The following is an 18,276-nucleotide window of genomic DNA, read 5'->3' on the forward strand; positions in this document are numbered from 1 at the left end:
AAAGAGCGTAGCAAGCAGAGCCCCTAAAACAGTACAGGTGAATTTTTCTTCCCTCCAACAGTGTCTGACAAGAATCCTAGAAACAGGAAAATTTTCTTACTATATTGAATTCAAACCCTAACAAAATGAGAAGACTATATGCATTAGTCTGCTTAGGCTGCCATAAAAAAAAATACCATAGACTGTGCGTCTTAAATAACAGAAGTTTATTTTCTCACAGTCTGGAGGCTGGAAGTCTGAGATTAGTGTGCCTGCATGATCAGTTTCCAGTGGGAGTTCTCCCCTTGGGTTGAAGAAGGCTGCCTTCTTCCTTGTATATTCGCTCACATGACCTGTTCTTTGTTCAAATATGGAGAGAGAGGGAGTAAGCTCTCTGGTATCTCTTGTTATAAAGGCACTAATTCATCATGAGGGTCTACCATGTAATCCTAATGTCCTCCTTAAGGCCCCATTTCCAAATAACATCACATTCGGTGTTAGGACTTCAACAAATGAATTTTGGGGGAAACACAGATGTTCAGTCTATAACACCATATAGCATGAAGTGATTGAATAGTGCCTCCTAATCTCTGTCATAATCACCAATAAAAAACATGATGAGGCTGGGCATGGTGGCTCATGACTATAATCCCAGTGCTTTGGGAGGCCAAGGCAAGAGGATCACTTGAGCCTAGGAGTTCAAGACCAGCCTGAGGAACATAGCAAGACCTTTTATCTATAAAAATTAAAATAATTAGCAGGGCATGGTGGTACTTACTGGTAGTCCCAGCTACTCGGGAGGCTGAGGTGGGAGGTTTGCTTGGACCTGGGAGATGGAGGTTCCATTGATCCCTGATTGTACCTCTGCACTCTAGCCCGGGAAACAGAGTGAGATCCTGTCTCAAAAAAAAAAAAAAATTAACAAATATCTTTTGAGATTTTATGCTAGGTGTAGGAGATACAAGAATGGCTATCTCAAGGAAGTGAAAGTTCTATCTGCCTGACTGTGAAGGCATTCCATTAGTAAAACTTTTCCATTTTTCACCCTTAATGTCTAATAATGCTGTCTCCTTTGCCTTCTAATATAATCTCACCTGAATCCCCCTTCTGTTAGCATCCCCGTTTACCTCTCATTCCACTTGCACCAATTATAGAATACCATCATCTCTTACCATTGAAGGCTATCAAAGGAACCTGTGGGTTTTTCCACTGAAAGGAATTTCTCTGCCATATGGTATCTCAGCTGACATGAAACAGGCCCATTCATTTCTGCTTCAGAAAGCAGACAGCTGCATTTTCTTTGACCTGAGCCTTTATGAAATCACTTGTGAAAACTAATCCACTCCCTTAATAACCCATTAATCCATTAATCTATTAATTTGTGAATGAATTAATTCATTAATGAGGTCAGAGCCCTCATGACCCAATCACCTCCCAAAGGTCCCACCTCCTAATACTGTTGCACTGGGGACCAAGTTTCCAACACATGAACTTTGGGGAAACACATTCAAACCATAGAATACCCATAAGGCTTAAAAATCCTGTTTTAGAATATGGCATGGTAGAGAACTGAACATAAAGACCCTGATCCAATAGCTTTTGGTCTAAGACTTGTCTTTAAGTGTTAATAAGAGATTTGTGTTTAAAAAAACGAATTCAGTCTGGGCGCAGTGGCTCATGCCTGTAATCCCAGCACTTTGGGAGGCCGAGGTGGGCAGATCACCTGAGGTTGGGAATTCGAGACCAGCCTGACCAACATGGAGAAACCCCATCTCTACTAAAAATACAAAAAATTAGTAGGTGTGGTGGTACATGCCCGTAATCCCAGCTACTCGGGAGGCTGAGGCAGGAGAATTGTTTGAACCCGGGGGGCGGAGGTTGTGGTGAGCTGAGATCAGGCCATTGCACTCCAGCCTGGGCAACAAGAGTGAAACTGTGTCTCCAAAAAAAAAAAAAAAAAAAAAAAAGAACAAAAACAAAAAACACACGAATTCAGCCGGGCACAGGTGGCTCATGCTTATAACCCTAGCACTTTGGAAGGCCAAGGCAGGCGGATTGCTTGAGTCCAGGAGTTCAAGGCCAGCCTGGGCAACATGGCAAAACCTTGTCTCTATAAAAAATACAAAAATTAGCCAGGCATGGTGGTGCACATCTGTAATCCCAGCTACCTGTGGAGCTGAGGTAGGAGGATTGCTTGAACCTGGGATGTCGAGGCTGCAATGAGTCAAGATCACACCACTGCGCTCCAGTGTGGGTGAAAAGTGAGACCCTATCTCAAAAAAAATTTAATTAAAAAATTTTAAAAATTAAAAAATGAATTCCCTCACATTTATAGCTTAGGTCCCTTGAAAACAATGTAACTAGTTGTAAGGTTGAGCTGATCACACTGTCCTTAAAAAACATCAGAGGGACTATTTCTGAGTAACCAGACAAATGTGATAAGAACTTAAACTTCTTGAGTCTGCCCCTCTACAAATAGACCAGGTAGGTCTTAAAGCACATATTCCTTCATTGATGTTTATATAGAGCTTTTAGATTCCTGGTGCCAACTTTAGAGCTATATAGTCATTTATAATACCTATAAGCTGAGAGTTATCTTTACCAGAAATCTAAATGCCAGGATTGGTAATGGTTCCACTATAACCCAAATAATTTGAGATATCTTACTTGTATGTAATGGTTTTAATAATAAATAACATATACATTCAACCTGGACTCCTCCAACTAAAAAGGAAGATGTAAAACTCAAATAGCATTTCCTAAAAGGTTCCATTTTCCCCAAGTTTGGAAATGAGTACTTAAACAAAATAAATTGGGCTTTTTAGTAAGTATTCCATGAAAACTTTTCTTTTTTAATTGGAGGAATCAAGAAAGAAAAGAGATATAGGTATATATTCTGGTGAACAAAAAAGCACTTATTTGAAGTGTTTGTTGATTTCTGTAGTGTAAACACTCCCACCATAGCCGATTTCCAGCTACCGACCTGACATCATTGAATGTAGAGTTGGAAAGAGATGCATACATTTGGCTCTCATGGGCCTGTGAAAGCTGGTTCCAGCACTCACTCACTGTTACCGGGGAAAAAAAGAAATATGAACTTATTAGCTGTTAAAGATCCATAAGACTACATCTTTCCTGGATGTAGTTTTTGGATAATCCAGTATTTGGAATTAAATTTATTTTTTAAAATTATGTTTACATACTTAATAAAACTAAAGATTCCTTTGATAAAGTTTATTTTATTTTATTTTATTATTTTAAGAGAAAAGATCTTGCTCTGTTGTCAAGGTTGGAGTGCAGTGATGCAATCATAGTTCACTGCAACCCCAAACTTCTGGACTAAAGCAATCCTCCTACCTCAGCCTCCCAAGTAGCTAGGACTACAGGTGCATTTTGTTATTTTTGTTAGATAATTTTTTTTGTTTAACTAAATAACAAAATTAATCTAATTCTGTTATTTTTTGTAGAGACAGGGTTTCATTATGTTGCCCAGGCTGGTCTTGAATTCCTGGCCTCAAGCTATCCTCCTGCATCACCCTGATACATCTTTTAAATGTTGCACAACTTTGATGTGATTTAGGTGTAAACATGGCAACAAGTTTTCCCCAGTAAGAAATATAGATAAGGATATAAATGTTTGTTAGTAAGACAATGATACAAAAAAGACTGTGTTTCTCATCTTGGCAGTTTCTTTGCCTTCATTGTTTTCATGCCATCGAATGAGATAGACTTATAGTATTCTCCATGACCGTCAGCAAGATGGCAGACATTTCACAGTAACCTTACAAATAAGCAATATCCTCTTCATTTCTGCAAAGCTGAACAATAATATTTGAAGATGCTAAAATAAATAAAAAGTATATTTGATTAAACAACAAAAAATGCAGGAGCACATTTGCAATTTGGATTGAACTTTTTTTTTTCACCTCCAGCCCATATCTCTCTTTGGGGTTCCAACTAATCTTTCCTGATAGTTTCATTCATGGAGACATCTGAATTTGAACATGGCTAAAACTAAACTTTTAATCTTTTCCTCCCCTTCAATTGCACTTCTCTTTCTGCCTTTCCTTCCAGCTGCTCACCCCAAAACTTGGGAATCATTCTTGATAATTTCATTTTTCTTACTTTCCATATCTAATCAATCATCAGTCCTCCTAATTCTTATCTATCATTTCTCCTGGGGTGACTGCCATAGCCTCCTAACTTATCTCCCTTCTATGTTCCACACAACAGATACCGCATTGTTTTAAAAATGTAACTTAAAACATCTTATTTTGTGTAAATCCTTCAATGGCTTCCCTTCTATTTAGGATAAAATCTAGCATCTTTATTTTATTTTTCCATTTTGGGTTTCTTTTTTCTCTTTTAGCAGAATTGTGACAAGAACTTCAAAAACCTTAATCTTTAAAATAGCCCTGCATAATCTGACCTCTTGCTATCTGGGCAACCTCATCACCAGCCACTCTTGCCTTTGTTTGCTCACCCTAGCCTCACGGAATTATATCAATTCCTCAAAAATAGTCAGTGTCTAGCATAAGGCCTTGCTTAAATTCAAGCCCCTCCCACTACTGACTGCCCTCAAAATCAATTGTAAAATGAAATCACATATGAAATACTAACATTAGAAAACTTCTAACATCTTAAAGAAACCTTTTTTAAAGTATTAATTGACTTTTTTCTTGAAAGTAATTGGCTTACTTACTGTAGCAAGGCTTGAGGGTGAAATAGCAAATGTGAACAGATAGAAGGCAAAACAATAAACTACAGTATCCCACTGGATACAGCTAAATGGCTTTGTACTATAATGCAGATGTGTTCAACAGAATATAAGTCATTTTTTTAGTGTCCTCAGGGCAATAATATATGTATGCCATCTACCACAAGAAAATTATCACCTACTTCAGAAATGTTAAAGGCAGATATTATTATTATTATTATTATTGAGACAGAGTCTCACTATGTCACCCAGGCCAGAGTGCAGTGGCATGATTTCAGCTCACTGCAACATCCACCTCCCGGGTTCAAGTGATTCTCCTGACTCAGCCTCCCGAGTAGCTGGGATTACAGGCGTGCACCGCCAAGCCTGGCCAATTTTTTCTATTTTTAGTGGAGATGAGGTTTCACTGTATTGGCCAGGCTGGTCTCAAACTCTTGGACTCAAGTGATCCACCCACCTCAGCCCCGCAAAGTACTGGGATTACAGGCATGAGACACCGCACCTGGCCTTATTTGGAAGGATATGAAAGTTGTTTGGGAGAAATATTTGAAGGGAACTTTGAGATGATGGTTAGGTCTTAAGACAATTAAGTGCTTGTAACTAGAAAATGTTGAGATAAACCTGCCTCACCCTCTCAGGAGAATCCTTCAGTGTTCTGGTATCTATAGCTATATAACAAACCACCTAAACTTAGTAGCAGAGAACAACCGTCTATTTGTTATTATTTTCTCTCGTGGATCTAGGGGCCGACTGTCCTTGTGTGGTTGCAGTCAGATTATGGCTGGGGCGGGAGTCACCTTACAGGTATTTTCATCCGCATATGTGTGGGTGGATGCATGCTGTTGGCTGTGACCTCAGCTAAGGCTTTTGGCTGGAACAGGTACACATGGCCTTTGTATGTGGCTTGGGATTCCTCACAATAACTGATCTATGTGGGAGAATAAAGGTCTAGCCATCATGACCCACGTTGAGACATTTCTGAAGGGCCATTCCAGCTCTAGAGCTCTCTGTGGAGTCAGCCAAATCTGTCCTTGGGACTGGATCACAGCTTGACTTCTCCCGCTGCACAATCCTGCTTCCTTCCCTTCCCTTCCCTAGGTGCTGATACCAAGGGACTCCTCAATGAGCGTCATGCATGCTAAGTTAGTCTTAGAGTCTGCTCTTGGGGAATCTAGCCCACAACAAAATGGGAACCGTAAATTCAGTAGGAAAGGCTAGCTATGGAGACCAAAATAAGCTGGAATCACATGAGGCCAGTCAGTGTTGGTGCCAGAATTCCTACTTGGGGCATTGGGAGCAGCATTCTCCTGTGTATATGTTTGAGGATGGGAGGTGGGGGTGGAATTCACCTTGGGGATTTATTTTGAAGTGGCTTATGTACAAGTATACTATACCTTAGATTATATATTTATTTGTGGACCTGTCTGGGCAGCTTACAGAGATATGGAGATGAGAATAAAAGTTGCATTCTCCCCCACCATGCCCCAGCCATTCTGAGGATAGCCATCTATGGTTGGTGGAAATAGCTGTGGCATTCTCCAGAAAGTCTGAATAACTGAGGCACTTGGCAGAGTAATTGTTTTTTGTGGCCAAAGAGAAGCAAGAGAATAATCATGGAACAGAGCCAGAGCCTGCAGTGGAGGGCTGATGGAGGGTATAGGAACCACTGCCCTCCTTGCCCAAACTAAGATGTCCCATAGAAAGATTCACCTGAAGACTTTAAAAAGCTTGTTAGAGCCTGTCTGGAATCAACCAAAACTCAGTTTCAAAGGCCCTTATCTCTCAAATATTAGCATGGTGGACTCTCCTTTGGTTTATGGTTTTACCCATGTATCACCTTGCCAAAGAGGCTTCCTTGATTGCTCACGATAGTTAACCTAGCACCCTTTTCACTCTCTCTTTTTATACTATTTTTTATTTTCCTTTATATTGATTATCACCACATGACACAATTTCATGTATTTGTTTGTTTATTTGCCATCTCTCCTCCTAGACTGTAATCTCCAGAAAGGCTGAGAGTTTGTCTATTTCACTGATCACTGTATGCCAAGCACCAGGCAATAGCATGAGATTAATACATATTTGTTGATTGAATGAATGAATGGCCATTTTCTTGGGCAATCAAAATTTCTCCCATTCTTTGTATTCTGCTAGAAATTCCAAACTCTCCAGGTATGGAAAAGCTAGGCAACAGCAACTTTTTACTGAATGTTTCCTAAATGACTTTTATTTCATATTTTTGAAATTAAGAAAATAGATTACTATAATAAGTAGAAGAAAATAGATCACTCAGGTAAAAATTAAATATACATGCTCAGAACAATGAAGAGAAGGACTGTGTGGTAGATAGAGCTCCCTCTCCCCTCTCCCCTCTCCCCTCTCCCCTCCCCCCTCCCCCCTCTCCCCTCTCCCCTCCCCCCTCCCCCCTCTCCCCTCTCCCCTCTCCCCTCTTTCCACGGTCTCCCTCTGATGCCGAGCCGAAGCTGGACGGTACTGCTGCCATCTCAGCTCACTGCAACCTCCCTGCCCGATTCTCCTGCCTCAGCCTGCCGAGTGCCTGCGATTGCAGGCGTGCGCCGCCACGCCTGACTGGTTTTCGTATTTTTTTGGTGGAGACGGGGTTTCGACGTGTCGGCTGGGCTGGTCTCCAGCTCCTAACTGCGAGTGATCCGCCAGCCTCGGCCTCCCGAGGTGCCGGGATTGCAGACGGAGTCTCGTTAACTCAGTGCTCAATGGCGCCCAGGCTGGAGTGCAGTGGCGTGATCTCGGCTCGCTACAACCACCTCCCAGCCGCCTGCCTTGGCCTCCCTAAGTGCCGAGATTGCAGCCTCTGCCTGGCAGCCACCCCGTCTGGGAAGTGAGGAGCGTCTCCGCCTGACTGCCCATCGTCTGGGATGTGAGGAGCCCCTCTGCCTGGCTGCCCAGTCTGGAAAGTGAGGAGCGTCTCTGCCCGGCCGCCATCCCATCTAGGAAGTGAGGAGCGCCTCTTCCCGGCCGCCATCACATCTGGGAAGTGAGGAGCGTCTCTGCCCGGCCGCCCATCGTCTGAGATGTGGGGAGCACCTCTGCCCTGCCGCCCCGTCCGGGATGTGAGGAGTGTCTCTGCCCGGCCGCCCTGTCTGAGAAGTGAGGAGACCCTCTGCCTGGCAACCGCCCCGTCTGAGAAGTGAGGAGCCCCTCCGCCCGGCAGCCACCCCGTCTGAGAAGTGAGGAGCGTCCTCCCTCCTCGTCTGGGAGGGAGGTGGGGGGGTCAGCCCCCCGCCCGGCCAGCCGCCCCGTCCGGGAGGTGAGGGGCACCTCTGCCCGGCCGCCCCTACCGGGAAGTGAGGAGCCCCTCTGCCCGGCCAGCCGCCTCGTCCGGGAGGGAGGTGGGGGGGGTCAGCCCCCCGCCTGGCCAGCCGCCCCGTCCAGGAGGCGAGGGGTGCCTCTGCCCGGCCGCCCCTACTGGGAAGTGAGGAGCCCCTCTGCCCGGCCAGCCGCCCCGTCCGGGAGGGAGGTGGGGGGGTCAGCCCCCCTCCCGGCCAGCCGCCCCATCCGGGAGGGAGGTGGGGGGGTCAGCCCCCCACCCGGCCAGCCGCCCCGTCCGGGAGGGAGGTGGGGGGGTCAGCCCCCCACCCGGCCAGCCGCCCCGTCCGGGAGGGAGGTGGGGGGATCAGCCCCCTGCCCGGCCAGCCGCCCTGTCCAGGAGGTGGGGGGGGCGCCTCTGCCCGGCCGCCCCTACTGGGAAGTGAGGAGCCCCTCTGCCCGGCCAGCCGCTCTGTCTGGGAGGGAGGTGGGGGGGTCAGCCCCCGGCCCGGCCAGCCACCCCGTCCGGGAGGGAGGTGGGGGGGTCAGCCCCCCGCCCGGCCAGCCGCCCCGTCCGGGAGGGAGGTGGGGGGATCAGCCCCCCACCCGGCCAGCCGCCCTGTCCGGGAGGTGAGGGGCGCCTCTGCCCGGCCGCCCCTACCGGGAAGTGAGGAGCCCCTCTGCCCGGCCAGCCGCCCCCTCTGGGAGGGAGGTGGGGGGGTCAGCCCCCCGCCGGGCCAGCCGCCCCGTCGGGGAAGTGAGGGGCGCCTCTGCCCGGCCGCCCCTACTGGGAAGTGAGGAGCCCCTCTGCCCGGCCAGCCGCCCTGTCCGGGAGGGAGGTGGGGGGTCAGCCCCCCGCCCGGCCAGCCGCCCCGTCCGGGAGGGAGGTGGGGGGGGTCAGCCCCCCGCCCGGCCAGCCGCCCCGTCCGGGAGGTGAGGGGCGCTTCTGCCCGGCCGCCCCTACTGGGAAGTGAGGAGCTCCTCTGCCCGGCCACCACCCCATCTGGGAGGTGTACTCAACAGCTCATTGAGAACGGGCCATGAAGACAATGGCGGTTTTGTGGAATAGAAAGGGGGGAAAGGTGGGGAAAAGATTGAGAAATCGGATGGTTGCTGTGTCTGTGTAGAAAGAGGTAGACATGGGAGACTTTTCATTTTGTTCTGTACTAAGAAAAATTCTTCTGCCTTGGGATCCTGTTGATCTGTGACCTTACCCCCAACCCTGTGCTCTCTGAAACATGTGCTGTATCCACTCAGGGTTGAATGGATTAAGGGCGGTGCAAGACGTGCTTTGTTAAACAGATGCTTGAAGGCAGCATGTTCGTTAAGAGTCATCACCACTCCTTAATCTCAAGTACCCAGGGACACAAACACTGCGGAAGGCCGCAGGGTCCTCTGCCTAGGAAAACCAGAGAACTTTGTTCACTTGTTTATCTGCTGACCTTCCCTCCACTATTGTCCTGTGACCCTGCCAAATCCCCCTCTGCGAGAAACACCCAAGAATGATCAATAAAAAAGAAAAAAAGAAAAAAAAGAAAAAAAGAAAGATGAACAATGAAAAAAGCTATGGCCATTTTAAAATGTAAGTAACAGAAAATTAAATTACATTTGAAGGCAAAAAAAATAAAATAAAATAAATATACATGCTCAAACCTTGGTAAATTGAAAAATGCCTCTTCTCTCTTGATTCCCCTCCTTTCATTCCCCCAATAAAGCAAGAAAAGATCATTGCTTCTTAGTGTTTATTAGCTTGAAACACTTTTAACTTTTTTAGTGAAGAGTTCACGTGGGTCAGAATGACACATAAGCATGTGAGCCTTTCTTCCAAATCAATCAGTTGAAATGGGAACATGAATTTATTTGAGTGAGGCTATAAATACTGCCTTGAAAACGCCAACCATCACAAATAAGTACTGATAATAAGCCTGAAATATACTGATACAGAGTGATGCAGGGTTTTTTGCTCCCTAATTCAGCTAAATCCAGGTTCTTGTCACATGACCACGAAAAATTAAGCATGTGGACACATTGAAAGGTGAGGAGAGTGAAATTTATTAAAAGAAAGCTCTCAGTGAAGAAAAGGGGGCCTGCCAACAGGCTCCCACCTGACAGACTGAATACCCGGCCAGCACACACGAGCTGAAGAGGCTAGGCTCCTCTGCCGTGCTCAAGGTGCGAATTCCCGGTGGCTCCACCCCACTCTCCCAGTGCGCGGGTGGTCCTCCAGTCAGATGTGGGCATGCCCAGACAAGGCCCTGGGCAGGTTCTCTCATATGCACGAAAAGCATCTGATGTAAACACTTGTGGGGTGAATTGGAGATTCTCAGAGTACCCTCCCTCATCTGCCTCCTGAATCTATCAAGAGTACATTATATTTCCGATGGAATAGGGTGACTTTATTCATGAAAGGCATAAATGCAGTCAACTAAGGTAGAATCATTTTTTAAAGAATCTGCTTATTAATTAGAGAGGCATCCATAGAACATCTTTTGGACCAAGTCTTCTGATTTGCTAGGAACTGTCCTCTTTCTCTGTGTTCTGGGAATTTGGAGCTCACCTCCTCAATCCATATGAAGATACAGTCTTCCTCAACTGTGACACTCTTCTCTCCTCTTAGGGATAGACATTCATTCTAGGGACATGCTGGGGACCAAACTGGGCCAATGAGACTCCTTCCTTTGAGATTTGGAATTGAGACCAAAGATTTCAACTCTTTCGAACATAGGAGATATAATCTAGTGTGGGAGTTATTGATGGTTAATACTTTCTGCTCCATGTCCTGAAAAACAGGGAGAGGCGGTGTGCAGAGACTGAAGAATGAAGGAGACTTGGAGGGGAAGCTGAGGCCTGCGAAGGAGGGCCTCTTGGTTTCCTGATTGTGTGTGGGGCCTTGCTTCCAGCTGGCCATTGAAGTCCTGCTGTATCTCTGTCCTTGGGTTCTGTGAGGCAAACTCATTACTTATTATAAATCCCCCATTCCCCACCAGTCTAGCTCATTTGGGTCTTGAAGACTAAACACTGACTTTTTTTTTTCTTATATTGCCCAAATTCCTACCTAAGGGGCCTGGGGGAGACACACCCTGCAAACCATAAAGTCTCATCAGAGAGGTTTTATTTAACCCTCTATAATCTGACCTTCTTTCTCACCTGACTCTGGCATAACATAACATTTATTTCCTTGTTAAGGAAATAAATCAAAATATTTTAAAACCCAAGTGTATTTCCTTGTCATATTCTTGAAACGGCCCTGCAAAGTTGTCTGTTGTGGGAAAAATCCACATTCTGTAGAGAACCGCCTTTCCCTGCCCTTTTTTTTTTCTTTCCAGATCCAGGAGATAATCAACTAAGAGTCAGGCATCCTTTTAAATCCGATAAGAAAACATTGTACAGCCTCTTCTCTCTGAAGCCTGCTAGCTAAAAGCTTCCTCTACACAATAAAACTTTGGTCTCTGGCCAGACGCAGTGGCTCACGCCTGTAATCCCAACACTTTGGGAGGCCGAGGCAGGTGGATCACGACGTCAGGAGATGGAGACCATCCTGGCTAACACGGTGAAACCCCGTCTCTACTAAAAATACAAAAAAAATTAGCCAGGCGTGGTGGCGGGCGCCTGTAGTCCCAGCTACTCAGGAGGCTGAGGCTGAAGAATGGCGTGAACCCAGGAGGTGGAGCTTGCGGTGAGCCGAGATCGCACCACTGCACTCCAGCCTGGGCGACTGAGCAAGACTCTGTCTCAAAAAAAAAAAAAAAAAACTTTGGTCTCTACACTGCCAGGTGCAGTGGCTCACACTGTAATCTCATCACTTTGGGAGGCCAAGGCGGGCAGATCACCTGAGGTCAGGTGTTTGAGACCAACCTGGAACCCCGTCTCCAATAAAAATACAAAAATTAGCTGGGCATGGTGGCTGGTGCCTATAGTTTCACCTACCCAGGCAGCTGAGGTGGGAGAATCACTTGAACCTGGGAGGCAGAGGTTGCAGTGAGCTGAGATCTTGTCACTGCACTCCAGCCTGGGCGACAGAGCGAGACCCTATCTCAAAAAAACAAAAACAAAAAAAAACTGTGGTCTCCACAATCCAACCCAAACATTTCCTTTCTACCGATCCCAGGTCCTTAGACAAACTCAACCAACTGTCAATCAGAAAATGTTTAAATTTACCGGTAGCCTAGACGCTCCTCCCAACCCCCCGCCCCCCACCCCACAACCCTCCAAGTTGTCCCACCCTTCTGAACCAAACCAATGTACATTTAAAATGTATTTGATTGATGTCTCATGTCTCCCCAAATTGTATAAAACCAGGCTGTGCCCTAACCACTTTGGGCACATGATCTCAGGATCTTCTGAGGGCTGTGTCATAGGCCATGGTCACTCATGTTTGGCCCAGAATAAATCTCTTTAAAATATTGTACAGAGTTTGACTCCTTTTGTCAACAGTCTCTATCACTTGCCATGAAATGTTCTAACAAATATACTTTTTTAAAAGTAAGTTTTAGGCTTCTCAGTCCTGCCAATTTCTCTCCAACTACCCATGAGAAATCTCAGAAAGACAAAGAGGAGGAGGAGGAGGGGAAGTTCATTCTTCCCTAGCAGAGAAGCAGACACTATTTAGCAGCATTAAGGTATTTCTGATAAAGGGATGAATCGAGGACGTTCACAAAAGTCCCGGTCCTAATATTCTGTTCAGTTTAGAGACACTTGTAAAAATGTATAACCCTGTTCTCCTTTCTGTTATTAAAAACTCTCTGTGAAAGATATTTGTACAAAGGAGTCTTTTCAGAGGGGCTATGTCCTCTGAAGTTTCTCTATATCCTCTGGCAGTCTGCAATTCTAATTGGTTATCTTAGAACTTGTTTCCCTAGTAATTGTATTCAAACTGACATCTCCACTATTTAAAAGGCAATTACATGTTTGCCAGATTTCTTTGTTAAGCCAGAAGAGAAGTTTAAAATGGCCTTTCCCTCTGCTTTATGGTCAAATGAAGAGCACATTCATGATTCTCTTGGTCTCCTTTTTCAAACAGGTAGGTGAGAGTTTTTGTCTCATTAACTAGAATCAGTTGGGGTTGTAACTACTTCCCATTCTTATTGCTTCCCATCCTATTGCTGTCATACAATTTATTTTCATTAACTGATCCCTAATACTGGGAAATGCATTTAAATTCCATGAGTCCTTATTTCCTATTCTTTCCCACACCATATTTAAAAGATGAGTGTTTTCATTTCTGTAACATAGGCTTGCTGTGTGTGAGGATTCTCAGGGGCTGGGCATCAGTGCTACTTGAAGAAAAACTAATTTGATTTTTATGGTCTCTTGGGGAAGTGGAAAACTCTCTGCAAAATTTCATTTTGTGAAGAAAGCAAACTCATTTCTGGGTGCATGTCCAAATAATATTTATTTTGTCTGATATGTTTGAGTGGTATCTTCTGGATTTTAGAGGTTTGCCTGGTTCTAGGGGTTTTTGTATGATATGTAGTCCAGGCCTGGGTAACACCAGGGTTTCTCATGCTAATGCGGGCTCACAGTGATTGAAACTGTAAGAGCAGATTGGAGCAGGGAACAGGGAGGACTAAAGCAGCTGTGGGCTGTGTAGACATTTCTCTCTCTTCACATAGCCTCTGACTTTCTCCATTTGGTCTTTCTGCATGAGTTAGTTTGGGTGTTCTCACATCATCATGGCCTTAGGGTATTTGGATTTCTCATATGGCAGTTCAGGGTTACAAAACAGAGTGTTCCAGCCAAAAAGACAGAAGCTGCATAACGTTTAATGACTCAGCTTCAGAAGTCATATAGTGTCACTTCCGCTGCATCCTACTGGTTACAAGCAAGTCATAAGCCTGCCCAGATCTGAGATACTGATGAGGCAAAGTTCTAGGAGTATCAGACAATGTCGTATATTTTTTATTTTTGACTGTCATAGATATTTAAAATAACTGAAGAGGAGAAAGTAGACAACTAAGTAAATATAATGGACTATTTTCCCTTCTCATTTCTGAGGTTCCAGGTTTTGCTATGGTATCATTGTACTCTCATGTGAAGAACTTCTTTTAGTATTCCTTTTAGAGCAGGTGCTCTGGCAAAGAATGCTATAAGTTTTGCTTCATCTGAGAATATCTCTGTTTTATTGTCATCCCCAAGGTATATTTTCACTTGATTTAGAATTCTGAGTTGACAGTTCTCATCTTTTACCCCTTTGAAAAACGTCATTCTACTTCCTTCTAGCTTCCATGATTTCAGAGCAGGCGCTCTGGCAAAGAATGCTATAAGTTTTGCTTCATCTGAGAATATCTCTATTTTATTGTCATCCCCAAGGTATATTTTCACTTGATTTAGAATTCTGAATTGACAATTCTCTTCTTTAACCCCTTTGAAAAATGTCATTCTACTTCCTTCTAGCTTCCATGATTTCTGATGAGAAATATGCAATCATTAAACTTACTGATCCTCCACTTAGATGTATCCTTTTTCCTCTGGCTACTTTCAGCAGCATGATTATGATGTCTCTAGGCATGACTTTTTATCTTTTATTTATTTATTTATTTATTTATTTTAGTTCATCTTGTTTGAGGTTTTCTTAGCTTCCTTTATCCGCACCTTTATATCTTTTACCAAATCTAGGAAGTTTTCAACTTCTATTGAAATATTTTTTTTCTGTGTCACACCCTTCCCTCTCTCCTTCTAATATTATAATGATATAAACATTATAACTTTGGTATTGTTTCACAGGTCCTTGAAGTATTGTTAATTTTTTAAAAAAACTTTTCCTCTACATTGTTCAGAGAGAGTAATTTTAATTCACCTATCTTCAAATTCACTGAGTTTTTCCTCTGTCATCTCCATTCTGCTATGGAAGCCATCTAGTGAATTTTAAATTTTATTTTGTTTTTCATATCTAAAATTTCCATTTAGTGTGTTTTTTTATGTGTTTTTATTTTTATATCTTCTATTCCTCTTTGAAGACCTTATATCTTTCCACTGGTTTAAAGGGAGGGAGTTTACGAATTTGCTAAAGAAAATGTGGTACACCATGGAATGCTACGCAGACATAAAAAATAATTAAATCGTGTTCTTTGCAGCAACATGGATACAGATAGAGGCCATTATCCTAAGCAAATTAATGCAGGAACAGAAAAGCAATTACTGCATATTCTCATTTGTAAGTGGAAGCTCAACAGTGGTACTCATGGACATAAAGATGGCGACATAGACATTGGGGACTATTAGAGGGGCAACAGATGGAGGGGGATACGTGTTAAAAAACTATTGGGTACTATGCTTAGGACTTGGGTGACATGATCAGTTGTACCCCAAACCTCAGTATCACACAGTATATGCAGGTAACAAGCCTGTATATGTACCCTCTGAATCTAAAATAAAAGTTGACATTATTTTTTTTCAAAGAGTGTTTGTCGTCGTCTCTTGAAGTGTGGTTATAAAAGCTGTCTGAGAATTCTAACATCTATATAATCTTGGAGTTAACAACTATTAATTGTCTTCTCTCTTGTGAAATGTTGAGATTTGCCTGATTCTTCATGTGCTAAGTAATTTTGGATTATATATTGAACATCTTGACTATTAAGTTATGTGACTCTGAATCCTGTTTAAATCATATGAAATAGATTTTTTTATTTTTGTAGTTTATCAACCCTTTAAATCCTATGAAATGGATTTTTAAAACAATTTTTGTAGTTAATCAACCCAGTTAGGTTTAGACTACAAGTTCCTACTATCCTTCTGTGGGCTATAGTTCTAATTCAGTTCCATTTTCATATCTTTACAGTGCTATTTGGATTTGTCCCAGGTCTGGGCCACCCCATAGCCAGTCTTGGACTTGTGTAGTGGCCTACCCTATAATTCAGTTATCAAATCCTTTATTATGCTATTTAGGGTCAGATTTATGCATGTGCACCTTGGGGGTTAGCCCAGAAGTTTGTACAATTTTATAGGATTATTTTCTTGAACTTTGTTATTTTCACAATCACCTTGATACTTTCAAGCTCCTAGCATAACCCCTTCCTGGTTCACTGGCTAGAAATCCAGGGCTTTTGATTCCTTGCCCTGCCGTGCACAGCATTTCCATCTGGGGCTAAGCAGTGAGGAAATATATAAAGAAAAATAGAGATATAGAGAAATCCAAATATATAGTCTTACATTCTTGAGACTATAGTTCCTTTGATCACACTAAATAATTCTCTTGGAGTTTTAGACACCAGCCTGGCTGCTTTTCTTGTTACAAGATTGCCAGGGGACGGTACAAGAGAGAATGAAAAATGGGGGCAAAAAACCCAGAAAATTTTCTCTACTATCTCTGACCCATAAGGACCCTCTTTTCCACTCTGTGGACCAAAATAGAGGACTCCTCTTGGAGTACTTTCTTTCTGCACCCATTGTGCAGTTCCAGATTTCAGACTGCCTTTGAGTCCAGGACAGGAGATACTGGAGGAGGGATAACAGAAAGCTTACCACCAGTTCGGCAGTACTTCAAGTTCTGGTTTCCTTCCCTAGTCTGTCATGACCATACACTTTCCAGAGTCCTTAGATAACTGCTCTGTGCATTCTTTCCAGAGTTTTTAGCTGCATTCAGTGGGAGAGAGAGGATGAAGTACACTTACTTTATCGTGACACTCTGTTTAATAGCTAATATCTGCTTTTTCTTCTCTTGGGCTTCCTTTTCCTTTCTATTATTATTTGAGTTAGATTTTTAATCTGGCCTATCATCAAAGCTTGTGGAACCAAATGGAATGATTCCATAATTTGTTGTGTTGGTACTATGTTAACACTACACTGCCATATTGCTGCCAACAGTGCTTTTATTTTTAATTGCATTCATAAGGGTTATTTGACATAGTTTTCTCTAGTGAAACAGCAAACAACAATGAAAATAAGAACTTACCTCTTAATCTGCAAAACCAAACCAAGTAAAAATTCTCAAAAGATTCTTGGATCTGTAAACTATCAGTGTTCCTGGGTCTTATTTGGAAACATAAAATAATGAGACTGCCTAGATTAAAAAGAAAATTATATTGGCTTTTTATGGTTTGAAATTTGTGTCCCCGCCCAAATCTCATGTCAAATTGTCATCCTCAGTGTTGGAGGAGGGTCTTGGTGAGAGGTGATTGGATCATGGGGGTGGATTTCCCCTTTGCTGTTCTCATGATAGTGAGTGAGTTCTCATGAGATCTGGTTGTTTAAAAGTATGTAGCCCCTCACCCTGCTCTCTCGTTCTCTTTCTCCAGCTGCGTAAGATATGCCTGCTTCCTGTTTGCCTTATGCCATGATTGTAAGTTTCCTGAGGCCTCCCCAGCCATGCTTCCTATACAGCCTGTGGAACCATGGGTCGATTAAACCTCTTTTCATTACAAATTACCCAGTCTCAAGTAGTTCTTTATAGCAATGCAAAAACGGACAAATACATGGATTGTTTTTGGATTCTGAAGATTCAGTGCTATGGATTTCACATGAGTTTGGCTATTTTGATTAAAATGTGGCTGTTTGTCTTTCCATCTCTGCTTTGTTTCATATTTCAAACTCTGGCTCTCACTCACTATTTATGTCTCTTTGCCCTTTGAAATCACCATTCTTGGTCCTGCTGCTGTCCCACTACATTCTACCACTCGGTACTAGGGTGATGGTGGAATCATAGGCCTCCAATGAACCTCAAAAGCTATCTAGTCCAATCTCCTATCTGATGCAATGGCTAATTACTCTTGGAAAAGAAGTCTCTATTATTTAATTGACCTTCTCCTTAAATTTCAGTTCATTTTTTTAAAAATGTGAACTCTAGGCCAGGCGCGGTGGCTCACGCGTGTAATCCTAGCACTTTGGGAGGCCAAGGCGGGCAGATTGCCTGAGTTCAGGAGTTTGAGACCAGCCTGGGCAACACGGTGAAACCCCATCTCTACTAAAATACAAAAAATTAGCTGTGCGTGGCGGCATGTGCCTGTAGTCCCAGCTACTTGGGAGGTTGAGGCAGGAGAATCACTTGAACCTGGGAGGTGGAGGTTGCAGTTAGCCGAGATCATGCCACTGCACTCCAGCCTGGGCGACAGAGCAAGACTCTGTCTCCAAATAAACTAACAAAAAAATGCGAACTCTAACAAGTTTATGCAGAATAAATACACATCACTTATTTTTAATAATCATAAATGTTTTTGCTAAAACTACTATTTTGATATTATCCAAAAAACTCAATAATATAATAATAATTATTTTCAATGAGTTGCTGGTTTAAGTGAAACAATATAACTATACACACAGGAAAAGGACAGGCACAGGTCTATACTCTCAATAAGTGCTGA

The 18,276-nt window shown here is 43.5% G+C and overlaps 1 protein-coding gene across 4 annotated transcripts in view; it reads left to right on the plus strand.

Annotated features, from left to right (window-relative positions):
- ZDHHC17 (zinc finger DHHC-type palmitoyltransferase 17) overlaps nucleotides 1-18,276 on the plus strand; it is a 296,534-nt gene that overhangs the window by 40,821 nt on the left and 237,437 nt on the right. The gene's annotated exons all lie outside the window — the stretch shown is intronic.

This window comes from Pan troglodytes, chromosome 10, assembly GCF_028858775.2.
Source record: "Pan troglodytes isolate AG18354 chromosome 10, NHGRI_mPanTro3-v2.0_pri, whole genome shotgun sequence".
Taxonomy (NCBI): Eukaryota; Metazoa; Chordata; class Mammalia; order Primates; family Hominidae; genus Pan; species Pan troglodytes.